Source organism: Uloborus diversus, chromosome 4 (genome assembly GCF_026930045.1).
Source record: "Uloborus diversus isolate 005 chromosome 4, Udiv.v.3.1, whole genome shotgun sequence".
Classification (NCBI taxonomy): domain Eukaryota; kingdom Metazoa; phylum Arthropoda; class Arachnida; order Araneae; family Uloboridae; genus Uloborus; species Uloborus diversus.
Window position 1 is genome coordinate 194,333,123 of NC_072734.1, and position 14,692 is coordinate 194,347,814.

The following is a 14,692-nucleotide window of genomic DNA, read 5'->3' on the forward strand; positions in this document are numbered from 1 at the left end:
AAGCAGTATGCATATAAAAGGGTTGTTTTGATCAAAAAAAAAAAAAAAAAAAACTTCATTAAACATGATTTTTTACCTACAATCAAGGTTTTACTTGATGCGCGTCTTATCAGGCTCAGTCATTACTCAAAAGATCAAAGGCGCCGACTTGCCCGTAAGAGAGCGCTGTAGTATAACCAGAAAATCCTTTGTTTACATTAGTTAACGTATTATTTCTGCCGCAAAAAGTGATGCTTTTTCAGTCTTTAACGTAAAGTTTCATTGATACGGTTAACCGATGTGTAGTACAGGGTGAACTGATGCCAGAACGGCGTACCAGATCTGTTTTTCAGGGAAAATAAATCCCCTTTTCAGGTACATCTGGTCCCAATTCAGGATTCAACTATTTCCCATTGGCGTTCACTTCTGGCAAAATGTACGAATTCATCCCTGAAGCACATTATGTCTTATTGAATAAAAGTGAATAAATACTATTTGCATTTTTAGGGATTACGCAGGGCCTGATTAACGCACAGTCCAACTAGTTTTATTTGGCGAATTATTTCATTTTCTTTTGATTAAAAATCAACAATAAAGACAATAACATTTTGTTTCGACAAATAAATAAATTAGATAAATGAAAGGTGTTCAAATTTTTATTAAATATAGTTTTATTACACATATATTTATTAAAATTTAAAATAATCCTCCCAGTAAATGAATCAAGCTACGAAACGACATTAAAAACAATATTTCAATAACATGTAAAAAAATCCGCTAAACAAACTATGATTGACAACAATAAAGCTTTATTTTATTGAAACCAAAAAACCAAATACGGAGACAAAAAATAAAATGAAAAATAATCGCCAAGATTTGAAATGCATCGTGACGCACATATATGTAATCTTTTGGCGACACAAAATTTAACAATTTGGCAGCATTATTTTTCTTACCATTTAATATTTACATTCAAATCGTGGAGGAATAATATCGGCGCCGAACATGCGAGATTGGCGAAAACTTTTTCTATTGCTGAAATTGCTGCCGTCAATGTTTGTTCTTCTAATATTTTGATGGAACTTTTATTGTTTTTTAATTAATTGATTCATTTATTTGGCAAATTATTTTACACTTTAATTGATCTTTGGCTGGATTACACATTACAGTAACGTGGTTGCTTCTTGATACTGTTTAATTTAGATTTGGCGGATTACTTAGCTCTTAAATAACTTAATTTAATTTTCCAACAAATTTTTATTTTAATGTCACTTTTTATGTTACTGAATAGCTTTTTTTCAATTTATTTTTTAGCAAATAATTTGAAAGTTTGTGGAACTTTTCATGTTTTTAGTGGCCTAATTTATTTATATGATGAAATTATTCCCCATTAAATTTCCTCATAATGTGTAAGAATTTGAATACCGTTTACGTTTTTACAGTTTTATTAATGTGTTTTAATTGTTATTAATATTTTTACTTATTTATTTTTTAATTAAGCAAAAGTTGTTCCCCCCCACCCCCCCCCCCCCCAAAAAAAATGCAGAGAACTTTTATTATGATTTTTCTAAATGCTAGTAGGTTTATAAAAGTAGGTTTATAATGAAAAGCTGCCATCTTTTCATTTTTTGAAATTTTTATTGGCATGTTTTTCCTCGTGTATTCATTATTGTTTCAGTGTGCTTTTAAATGATTTAAATTTTTGTTCTTTAGCATGCAACGTACTTCCTTAATGATATAAATTGTAATGCATATTGATCGATACTAACGATCAGTTTCATGGCTAAAATTTTATTTGATATGTTTTCTGCATATTTTTCTTTCAAATAAAAGTATCTCTAAGCATGTTTTAATCATTTTATTAGTTCTAAAATGTGAAAAAAATAAATATTAAACTGAGTTATTCACCATTTTCAGAATATGTCTTTTAAAAAATAACTAATTTTGAATTCAACTTTAAAGTAAGAAAAAAAAGTACTAAAAGCTTTTTGAATGTTTCCATATATATATTTATGAACTAGCAAAAATACCCGGCGTTGCCTCGTCGGTAAAAACTATGAGAAACAATCGCTACTTTTAATTTGTTTTCTGTTGTAACTGATAAATATATTTATCAATTGCGCTTGATGAAACAGATGTAATTAATTCTTGCATAGTAAAAGTTTAAAAAAAAATAGAAAAACTTTTTGTTGATACAATTTATTGAGTGTAGTTCATACGTTAAATAGACAGTATGGTTTCATGCATAAGATGTAATGCTTAATTTTACAATATTGCACATAATTTAAGTCAGAACCAAATTTTCAATGATTTTTTTTTACTTATTGAAAGCAGAAATTCCCCCCCCCCTGTCCCGAAAAATTAAACAGTATAACCAAAATATTTTCACATACGTTTTCAAACAACAAACTTCTTTTTAAGCTCATTTGAAATTGTTATTTAATGTATAAATTGCAATAAATGTAAAATGATCAATATTCAATATCACCAACTCCTTTTTACTTTCTTCTATATCTAATATATAGAAGAAAGTATTGGATTCGTGCAAATTTTCGAATTTCGAATTTTGACGGATTCGAACGTTTTGAGGTGTGCTGAGTCCATTTCGACTATTTTTGGAAAATGTCTGTCTGTCTGTGTGTGTATGTATGTGTGTGTGTGTGTGTGTGTGTGTGTGTGTGTGTATGTATGTGTGTCACGTCTGTGTGTGACCAGTTTTTTGTGGCCGCTCTACAACAAAAACTACCGCATGAAATCGAACGAAATTTGGTACACATATGTGCCCCTATGTGAACTTGTGCCCATTAGTTTTTGGCGCGAATTCCTCCAAGGGGGGTGGAGCAATGGGACGTTTTTCGAGTTACGCGTGCTTGCTATTCCTCAGGAAGTTACTGGCGGAATCAAACAAAATTTGGTCCATATGTTGGTACTAACAGGAACAGGTGCTGATTCAATTTTGGTGTCAATAACTCAAACGGGGGTTGAGCTATAGAACGTTTTTTGTCGTCAATTGTGACTGCTGTATCTCAAGAAATAATGAACGGAATGAAAGAAAAATTTATCGGCAAGTAGCCCTTAGTGGGTATAAAAACTGATTTTATTTTTGTGTCAACAGCTAAAAAGGGGGTAGCGCAATCACCCGTTCTTTTTTTCCATTTTGAGTGCCCTATCTCAAGAAGTAATGCTACGTTCTGGTTGAAATTTGGAATATATGTGAATCCATATGTAAACAGGCTTTGGTTCTATTTTGACGCCAATCGCTCCAAGAGGTGTTGATTTTTTTTTTTTTTTTGCGAATAAAAATATTTTTATTAATGCAACAATAAGAAAGATAAATCGTAATAGATTGTCGTCTGCGTATTTCTCGTGATTTTAATTGTATGGAAATGGTAGGAAATATTATCTCAATGATTTAAAATTTTTAACTGTTGCCATCTTATGTTTGTTAACAAATAAAATATTTGTAATTCATTCAAGCAAGGCTTTTAAAATAACTTTCAGTTTTCGCTCTTTTGCTTTGCTTTTAAAATAATTCAGACATTGGGATGGTAGTCAAGTTTTTGCATGTGTAATTTTGTGTTTGTTGGGAATATTGCTTCCTCGTCAAGCATGGGGAGGGATCAGAAAAAAAAAGAAAAATATAGAAGAAAGTTTCGTGATGGCCACAACATACTAGTTATATTTATTACTTTCTTCTATATCTAATATATAGAAGAAAGTATTGGATTCGTGCAAATTTTCGAATTTCGAATTTTGACGGATTCGAACGTTTTGAGGTGTGCTGAGTCCATTTCGACTATTTTTGGAAAATGTCTGTCTGTCTGTGTGTGTGTGTGTGTGTGTGTGTGTGTGTCACGTCTGTGTGTGACCAGTTTTTTGTGGCCGCTCTACAGCAAAAACTACCGCATGAAATCGAACGAAATTTGGTACACATATGTGCCTCTATGTGAACTTGTGCCCATTGGTTTTTGGCGCGAATTCCTCCAAGGGGGGTGGAACAATGGGACGTTTTTTGAGTTACGCGTGATTGCTATTCCTCAGGAAGTAACTGGCGGAATCAAACAAAATTTGGTCCATATGTTACCAGTAACAGGAACAGGTGCTGATTCAATTTTGGTGCCAATAACTCAAACGGGGGTTGAGCTATAGGACGTTTTCCGTCGTCAATTGTGACTGCTGTATCTCAAGAAATAATGAACGGAATGAAAGAAAAATTTATCGGCAAGTAGTCCTTAGTGGGTATAAGAGCTGATTTTATTTTGGTGTCAACAGCTAAAAAGGGGGTAGCGCAATCGCCCGTTCTTTTTTTCCATTGTGAGTGCCCTATCTCAAGAAGTAATGCTACGTTCTGGTTGAAATTTGGAATGTATGTGAATCCATATGTAAACAGGCTTTGGTTCAATTTTGACGTCAATCGCTCCAAGAGGTGTTGATTTTTTTTTTTTTTTGAATAAAAATAGCTTTATTAATGCAACAATAAGAAAGATAAATCGTAATAGATTGTCGTCTGCGTATTTCCCGTGATTTTTACTTTCTTCTATATCTAATATATAGAAGAAAGTATTGGATTCGTGCAAATTTTCGAATTTCGAATTTTGACGGATTCGAACGTTTTGAGGTGTGCTGAGTCCATTTCGACCATTTTTGGAAAATGTCTGTCTGTGTGTGTGTGTGTGTGTGTATGTATGTATGTGTGTGTGTATGTGTGTGTGTATGTATGTGTGTCACGTCTGTGTGTGACCAGTTTTTTTGGCCGCTCTACAACAAAAACTACCGCATGAAATCGAACGAAATTTAGTACACATATGTGCCCCTATGTGAACTTGTGCCCATTAGTTTTTGGCGCGAATTCCTCCAAGGGGGGTGGAGCAATGGGACGTTTTTCGAGTTACGCGTGCTTGCTATTCCTCAGGAAGTTACTGGCGGAATCAAACAAAATTTGATCCATATGTTGGTATTAACAGGAACAGATGCTGATGTAATTTTGGTGTCAATAACTCAAACGGGGGTTGAGCTATAGAACGTTTTTTGTCGTCAATTGTGACTGCTGTATCTCAAGAAATAATGAACGGAATGAAAGAAAAATTTATCGGCAAGTAGCCCTTAGTGGGTATAAGAACTGATTTTATTTTTGTGTCAACAGCTAAAAAGGGGGTAGCGCAATCACCCGTTCTTTTTTTCCATTTTGAGTGCCCTATCTCAAGAAGTAATGCTACGTTCTGGTTGAAATTTGGAATATATGTGAATCCATATGTAAACAGGCTTTGGTTCTATTTTGACGCCGATCGCTCCAAGAGGTGTTGATTTTTTTTTTTTTTTTTGCGAATAAAAATAGTTTTATTAATGCAACAATAAGAAAGATAAATCGTAAAAGATTGTCGTCTGCGTATTTCTCGTGATTTTAATTGTATGGAAATGATAGGAAATATTATCTCAATGATTTAAAATTTTTAACTGTTGCCATCTTATGTTTGTTAACAAATAAAATATTTGTAATTAATTCAAGCAAGGCTTTTAAAATAACTTTCAATTTTCGCTCTTTGCTTTGCTTTTGCAATAATTCAGACATTGGGATGGTCGTCAAGTTTTTGCATGTGTAATTTTGTTTTCATTGGGAATATTGCTTCCTCGTCAAGCATGGGGAGGGATCAGATAAAAAAAGAAAAATATAGAAGAAAGTTTCGTGATGGCCACAACATACTAGTTGAAAGTTTGTATTAACATTACTCAAATAATTTTGAAAATGCTTCATTGCAAAAAATTGGAATATTTTATCACACAATTTTTTTCATTAACAGAATTTTACATTGACTTAATTAGTATTAGATAAACTTCTTCCTCGGCTTATATTCATGTGATTTGGTTTTAAAATTTAATATTTCTTGAAAGGAAAGTTTCATATTTTTTCACTTTTTTTAGAAAATATCTTTTCAAACACTTTTCTTTGAAAGAAATAAATTCTCTTTTAAATTAACTCGAACACTTTTGAACTCAATTTTGTTGAATAGTCAATTTAAAAATAAACTTATGTGATGTTTATAGTTAAAAGTTGCTACAAAATCCAACAGATGTCGCTGGAGTCTGACGGGGTTTTTTGTTTGATTAATTGATTTCATACAACTTTTGTGGAAATGACTGAGCCTGATAAGACGCGTATCAAGTAAAGCCTTGCTACAATGATATCATTACCGTCTCTGTTGCGATGGTAACGATGATATGGAAGACGTCTTCAACGCCCGCCGTTGCTATGATACACACCAGTCACATGGTTTAGTTTATGAGCAGCAAAAGGGTTGCCATTGCTCGGTCTACTCTTATTACCATATTACCCCGCATTATCCGGCATGCCGGAAAAAAGCGAGGTTGACCAGCGTGCCGGGAGATTCTAATTTTCCGGCATGCCGGATAATTCGAAGTTTATTTTGCAACGAAACAAAAGTAAACATCCCCATTCAGTTCCAATCAGAAAGCAAACCACTGTGAAGAAAAATATAAATATGTCCCGAAAGTAACCTTCTTTCAAAAAAATGGGTAATGCATATAATATGTGCTTGTTATTTATGGTAGGTCATTATTAATGGATTTAATTATCTGCCAACTAGCTGCGTTGCCCGACTTTGCCCGGTCTACTTTGAAAAAAACCATTGCGTCAAGTGAAGTATCTTCAATAACCAGGATTAAATGAAAGAAAAAAAAAACATCATGCAAAATTTTCTCGCCAAACAATGACGACATATACTAAAATACTTTTAAGGAATTAAAATAAAATGAGAAAGATGGATTTAAAAGGCGTAACCATGGAAACACAATACGTTTAAGAATTGAAAATGAGAAAGATGGAAATAAACAATGGATTCAAAAAGCGTTACCGTGGAAACGCAAAATAAAATGGTTAAAAACTTGAACAGAGAACAGATTTTTGAACTTCATTTAATTCGCTTGCAACTTTTTTCTAATGGAGATCGAAAGTTAAACTTTCGACCTTAGGTCGAGTTAGATCTGGAGTGAAAAAGCAGCTCTATCCAATGCTGTCAAAAAAGAATACTGTGGGACGATTTCTTCACTTTTTATTGATGTATTTATGAAGAAAGTAGTGCCTAAATTTCATCTAAGCCTAAAAAAATTCGAGCTAAAAACGTAAAAAACTCCCACCGCAATTAAGTTAGAGCATTGTAACAAATTGCGTAGAACGCGGAAAATTCTTCCCTTTCCAACAATATATAATATTATTATTTATGAGTAATTTTTCACCCCCATATTCGGGAATGTACATGAAAATTTGGCCTAAATTGGAATAAAATAAGAACTATTCATCGAATTGTTTTCGAACTGTTCTGTATACCTTCTCAGGACTTAAAGGAACAAACTGAAAATTTCAGCAAAATCGGCCGGGTAGTTCTCGAGTTTTGCGAGTTCAAACACACAGTCGCTTTTTGAAGACTTCATTTTATACTATACTAATGGACTCAGAAGCAATTATCGTTGCTACGATTTGTTCATTTTTTTTTTAAATAAATTGTTTTCCTTTTAGAGAGGTAAGGTTAGTTTTTATTTATATAATAGCTATGTTAAATTCTTAAGCACAGGCTTATTAGCTATAACTTAGTGCTTAAATGTTTGCTTACTTATATTTAATTTGATTTTTATAAAATTATTCGTTACTAAACTACATTTTTCTTGTTAAATAACAATTGAAATTGTTAGTAGATAGTTTTACAAAATTAAACTATTTATTAATACTACTAAGATATGTATCAAGAACTTATATTCAATTTTAAGCTTAACACATATTTTTTATAGTAATTTTTGAGCAATCACGATTGCTTATTGTTCTCACTTGACTGTTTTTGGCGTTCCTATGATTTTATTTTCCCACCATCACCCTCTGCAGCATCACCGTCGACCGGCTCCTCACGATGCTGCTCCTATAGCGAAAGCCGTCTCGAGGTTGCGTCTATATGCTACACACATGCGCATACATATACAACTACACACACACATTCACACACAAATACATACACCTACACACATACACAAACACATACACACACAAACACACACTCAAACACATACATACATACAGACACCTACACATGCACACACACACCTATACACAACTACCCACACACTCATCACACTCATGCCTGCACACAAACACAAACACATATACCTCAACACACATACACATTCCCTCCCCACACACATACACACAACTACCCATACACTCATACCTGCACACAGACACAAACACACATGCCTACACACACATGCACATACCCCCTACACAGAAACACACATACCCCCCACACACACAAACACACATGCCTACATACACACACACACTCGTGATTGCGAAAAACATAATTTAAATTCAAGATGACAAAATTCAAATTAATTTTTTTCCCCCATCCTCGATTTTTCCGGCATGCCGGAAAAAACCAGGAGTTGTTGAAAATCTGGTGACCCCCGAATTTCGCGGCATGCGGGTCTAAGTGCGGATAATGCGGGGTAATACGGTGTTAGTGTATGGTGTTACATAATATGGCTGGGCAAAACAACTTCCCACCATGGTCAAGAAATATTAGTGTCAATAAGACTATTTGAACACCTGGGAATAAATAATGTTTTTCTAAGATTTAGGGGAAAGGCATCAATCCTTAAGTAGGGAAGGAATAGCTACCTTAATAAAGACATTATTTCCTATTCACAATAATAAAATAATATTTTATACGTGTACTTTTTTTACATTTCGATATTTACTTTTTGCTTTATGCAAACAAGCAGACGATTTTTTCTTCCTAGTAATGGGATTGTTTCCTTTATTCAAAAGTAGTACTTTTAGTCACCGAAATTGATAGAATAAGCAAAAAAAAAAAAAAAAATAAAATAACATGGACCCAGAAAATTCTTTCATTTTCCCCAACAGTTATTTTTTAATTAATTTTTTGAAAATGTCCGATTTTTCAAACAAGGCGTGGTCTTGATGACGTCACAAATGATGCTCTTTGGCGCATCTTTGTACTGCGATTCCACGTTATGATAATCAACAAGCGAATTAACATTGCGCTCTACGCTTGCTATCAACCCTATCGTTGCCAATACACGTGAGTGAAGATGCGAATTAAATATTTTTCTCTGTGAATGGCAACACAGAATGGCATTTCATCATTTGTGATGTCATCGGCAAGAAATGTAAACAATGAAAGCGCACCAATTAAAGTAATTTTTTAAAAATATTAAACTTAAAAAAAATATTTTAAAAATGATCACATCCTACGTTTTTAAGTATGCTCTTTCAGGAAAAAATACTTTTAAAAATCTTGAAACGACTCCATTATTTGAATATCAGCTTTTTGTTAGGCAGGGGTTTTGTTGCAGTTGCAACAAAAAACCCCACAGAGGGGGGGGAGGGATTATGGCGCAAGTTGCTCCATCAAAATCATTGGGGGAGGGTGTTTAAATTTTTTTAATTCATTTATTGAAATTTATGTACTGATTTGCTTTTAATTTAAATAATCTATATTTTTTTATTTTATTCTTTTTATATTTTATTTCATTTAAATTTGTGTGTGTGTGCGTATGTGTTGGCCCAGCAAAGAACTTTTCTAATAAAATAATAATAATAATTAAAACTAAGTAAATAGGTAAATAAATAAATAAAAAATGTTTAAAAAAAACAAATAAAATAAAAAAGAAAGCTAAAAATTTTAAAAAGGGGGGGGGGAATTGTGGCATTGAACTTGGGGGGTGAGCACCCCTGTTGTTAGGCATTTTGTGTACCAATATTGGGCTAAACGAAAAGATCGCTGAAGGTCCGACAGTGAAAAAAATCACTAACGTTTTTGAATGTATGGGGCAGCTACGGTGCATGTAAATTTCAAAAATGTTTTTGAGAATTTTCCCTGAAATAATCCAAAACGTATCTGAATAATTCAGAAAAAGGTTTCTGAAACAAGGAATTTTTTTTAGAGTCACGAAGAAGTAGCTAACCCACTCGGAAACGTTTTTGAAAATTACAGAAAAAGGTTTCCCAGAAATACTCAAAAACATTTTTGTAAATTACATACACCGTAGTTATCCCATATACTGTAAAAATACTTCTTTTCGCTGACAGTAGTTTTCGTGAAAATGAGGATATCGGTGATTTTGCGAGCTCAAAATTTCATTAATTCTATACGAACCGAAAAATAATTATGTAGTTGAAATATTTCGCGAGGCTTAAATTTTCGCGATTACTACGGATTTTTGAAAACCGCGAAAAGTCAAGTCTTGTGAAAATGAATGCTTTTGCAGTAGTCAGAAACGTTTCCGGACTTTTTTTAAGTGTATGTATTACCATATAAAATTTGCTTTAAAAATCAACTTTCTTTATTTAAACAAAATACACTAAATCAGTTTGAGTCAATAGTTCAAACAATTGGATCCTTTTCGAAATTTTAAAAATATTTTTTTCTGAAAGAACATGGTTAAAAACATGATATTCAACCATTTTTTAAGTAATTGGACAAATTTTAATATTAAAAAAAATATATTTTTTAATCGGTGAGCAGATTTAACTTTTTTTTTTTTTCGCTTCTGCTCATGACGTCACAAGTGATGAAATGCCATTCACTGATGATATTAGCGCAGAGCATAACATTTTAGCGTCAGATAAAGATAATTATTGGCATCAGAAAGTTTAAAATATTACAAGACAATGATAGTAATGAATTTCATGTTTGCTTCAGAAAAGCCTTTAATCAGAATTCTCATTAGGATTGCTATTATTATTACTGTTTAATGGCAACCTTCTTTTTTAACAATGTAGACAAACGCCAAAGGAGTATCGCGCCAAAGTACGTTACTTGTAACGTCATAAAGACCACGACTTATTTCCTAAATCGGACATAAAAAAAATAACTATTAACTTTTTGGGAAATAAAATTTTTTTCTAACTCCATGTTTTTTTGCTTATTCTATCCATTTCAGTTAATAAAAGTAGTACTTTTGACTGAAGGAAACAACTCAATTATAAAACAAAGGTAGCAGTATCGCAGCGAAGGGGGAGTTTTGGGAGTGATACCCCCCCCCCCCCCCAGAGGCATTTTTTTAAACATGAATGCAAATTCTGGTGCAGTAGTATCTACACAATACAGTAATTCCTGTTCAGTACATGTAAGGGCTGTTTTGATCAAAAAAAAAAAAAAACCCTTTCAAAAGATTTTTTAATCAAAAACATTTTCAGAAGGTATTTTGGATTTAAAAAAAACCCTTAAAAAAGTATTTTCTATATAAAAAAAAACCTCTCCAGAAGCTGTTTTTTTAAAATCAAAACCCCACCAGAAGGTATTTCTCACTGCGCTAGTGGAATGTAGGATACAGTACGAGCCTTCAAAACACTTACCTTATCCTTTAAAATATCGACAGCTGCTCAAAATTAGTCATAGCTATTGAAATAAAGAGTCTGATACTACACCACCGATTACTTTTAAAAACATTCCAACTTCGATCACATTCGTTCAAACTAAAACTTCCCCGTCACACCGAAAGGAAATATCCTTAGCAATTCCAAATGAGGAAAACACACACAATTAGCAAAGAAGAAACGAACTTGCTTGTCACATATTTCTCACCGCCAATTTAAGTTTTCCTTGATAATGTTTTTGCAAATTTTCAGCGATCGATTTCGATGAAATGGCAAAAAACCCGTCCCTGTCACATTTTGTTATTAAATAAATAAGGCAGCCAAGGTCGCTTATCATTTTCGTTTTCTGCTGATTAGCCGAAATGTTTTTGCTGTTTGGCGGATTTCATTTTTTCTCCCCGTTTTATCAGATAATCAAAGAGTTAAAAACAAAAATATCACTTTCAACTGTGTGATAGCTAACGGGTTGCTTTTTTTTTGAAATACTTGTAGCCTTTATCAGCATTAGAGAATGCTTATATCGAAGTCCCTGTCCCTAATTCTTCAGAGAAGAAATGTAGGTCTTGCTTTGAACACACGCTTTATTTCAAACGAGCGGTACCCACGCGGCTTTGCCCGTAGTAGAAAATGAAAAGGTCATTTGGTTCGCCTGTATATTTACAAATAATGGATGATGAATTTCTCCCCAATTTGCTCGCCCACGTTATCGTAATTTGCTCGTCTATGTTATGATAATTTGCTCGAAAAATTATTCGTAAAATTGGAACAGAAAAAGAACAAAATCGAATTTTTGAAAAATCGCATCGAGGTGCTCCCTCCTATGCTATGAACTCATTTTGTGCCTAACTTCAGGAAAATTGAACGAACGGTCTAGGCGTTAAGCGCGTAACAGACAGAAATCCAGTGATCCAGAGGTACAGACTTTCAGCTTTATTATTAGTAAAGATAGAGGATTAGTTTCCTGCTTTTTTCATTAACAGCATTTACCGGATTCACTTTACATTACTCGCTTTCATGCATTTTGTTACACAATATAAGGGTAAATATGCCCCCTACGATTAAGTTATACATTTCGGCCAAAAAATTTTTTACTGTACCATTAAGTGTGATTTTAATAATTTAAAAAGAGTAAGTACAGACGAAATAATTTCGAACAAAAAAATCGCGTTACATATTTCTTTAAGTACTGTAAAAGCACTTATTTCGGTGAAAATTTAGGTATCGGTGAATTTGCGAGCTGAAAATTCTCCGATCAAAAGTCCTATGCCTTACCGACCAGGCCACCACGGCCCCATCAATGGTGACTATGGACCCTTTAAACATGTTCATGGTCAAAGTCGTCCCAAGTTACCGGTCCAAACCAATACCTCTGCGTGTGCTGGATTGGAGTTTGCTCGGCTTCCAGTCTGGATCGAAAAACAGTGCTGTCTTCAGGGCCCTTTCGACAGGTTAAGTCATGTGTTGTGGTAGGTACGGGGGACCCTGGAGTGTAGAGTGAAAATGTATAACTTTGGCCACACGCGACGGAAAATATACTCCACAGCCCTGGTTCCCACACATTTGTACAGTAGGGTAGTTCAAAAAAACTTTTTTTCCCCTAGAGTCCAGAACACCCCCTATCAGTAGCGGCTCGTGCCTTGAAAATGTGAGTGGGTCAGATCGTGGGTACACTTGCCCCCCTCCCCCCCCCCCTTGGTTTTTGAAAAAATATTGATATTTAAACTTGATTTTTTTTGTTAAATTAATAAAATTAAATTCATTTTAGCAACTAAATTAAAATCGTGAAGAAGGAAGAAGTACAGTAACCCCTCGTTATATCGCGCTTGTCGGGAGACAACAAAGAAGCGCTATATATCCGAAACCGCGATATATCCGAGGTCATAAAAAGTAACGCAATTTTGCCGTATTAACGTAAAATTTAATGTGCCATAACAAAAAACTTTAATTTAGTATCGAACTAGGATGTTTTTTTTTTTTTCTTTTTTTTTTCTTTTTTCGTAAAATCGAAAAGATATTAGTCTACTATTTTTTCTTTTAAAAAAATAAACAAAAATATTTTTGTTGGTTTATTGTGGAATATGAATCGAAAGTTGCAGCTGAATCTGTAACGAACTAAGTAGATGGAAATCATGCCAGTTTTGTTTTTCTTTTTAGATTGAACAAAGTAGAAAATATATTTGATGAGAAATATTTTTTTAAAAAATTACGCCGAGTTTAAATAAAAAGTAACATTTTTAAATTAAATATATATATTTTTTTGGGAGACAAAGGAAAAGCACGATATATCCGAATCAGTGATATAACGAGGCGCGATGTAACGAGGAGTTACAGTAATAACTTTTAAGATATATTCAAAACAAATATAAATATAATCTGAAAAATAATGATTGCTTCTCTAAATTGTTGTTATAGTACGCTAATTACTTGAAGACAAAGAGTCAAGAAAGGAGCAAACGGTATAATCTTGTGCAAACGAAGGCTTCTTCCTTTACAGTATATTGTTTATTTTACTTATCCTGAATCACGTAAGAACATTCAAGCTATGTAAAATAAAGAGCATACAAGTAGGGTAAAGGTCTCTGTGAATCCTGCTGTAAATATTGAGGGTCAATACGTTGGTGTTGAGGGGGGGGGGGGGCACACACGCGCACAGACAATCCGCACCTCATTAATTTTATACTTTTTAACATATAATCTGTGGATTATATGCTGGAAAATACGGTACCATCCATTTTTTTTTCTTTTTTTTTTTTCAAGCACGTACGCACAAAAAAAACGAAAAAATAAATAACAAGTTACGAATTATTGTCTTCTGAAAAAAGTGACGGGACCCGGGTCCCCTCGGGCCCCTCCCACGAGTCGCCACTGCCCCCTATTTTTTAGACTTACTAATAGTATTATGCTGTAAAAGTTTTAGCTTCTTACTCAAATTTTAAAAAGGTGCTTAATAACCCCTTCGTTTAACATTAGCCGTAGCATAAAAAATGCCACACATTTAAAAACATTTAATTTCCACAACTGTTTTTTTTTGTAATTAATTATTTTAATGCAATGTATTGTGCATATTACTTGTGTATATTATAATATGTAGCATTGTATTTTTAGTTCAATGTATTTTTAACCCCCCTCCCATTGCTTATGAAGTTCGGGGGAGAGTGTTGAGCACCCTCTTTCAGTTGAAATAAGAAGCTGAAATTCTTGCAGTGTATTACTATCCTTAAGTCTAAAAATATGGGTTGGTGTTCAGTTATCTAAGAATAGGCTTGCCAGATTTCTGAAATGTTCAACCGGGATACCCGAATGTCTCTC

At 33.5% G+C, this 14,692-nt stretch overlaps 1 protein-coding gene across 1 annotated transcript in view; it reads right to left on the minus strand.

Annotated features, from left to right (window-relative positions):
• The window catches only part of LOC129221468 (alpha-tocopherol transfer protein-like), a 29,564-nt gene extending 18,071 nt beyond the window's left edge, over positions 1 to 11,493 (minus strand). The window contains exon 1 of the mRNA XM_054855948.1: positions 11,363 to 11,493. The gene's annotated coding sequence lies outside the window, so the exon portion shown is untranslated. The remainder of the gene's footprint in view (positions 1 to 11,362) is intronic.
• Positions 11,494 to 14,692: the final 3,199 nt, after the last annotated feature.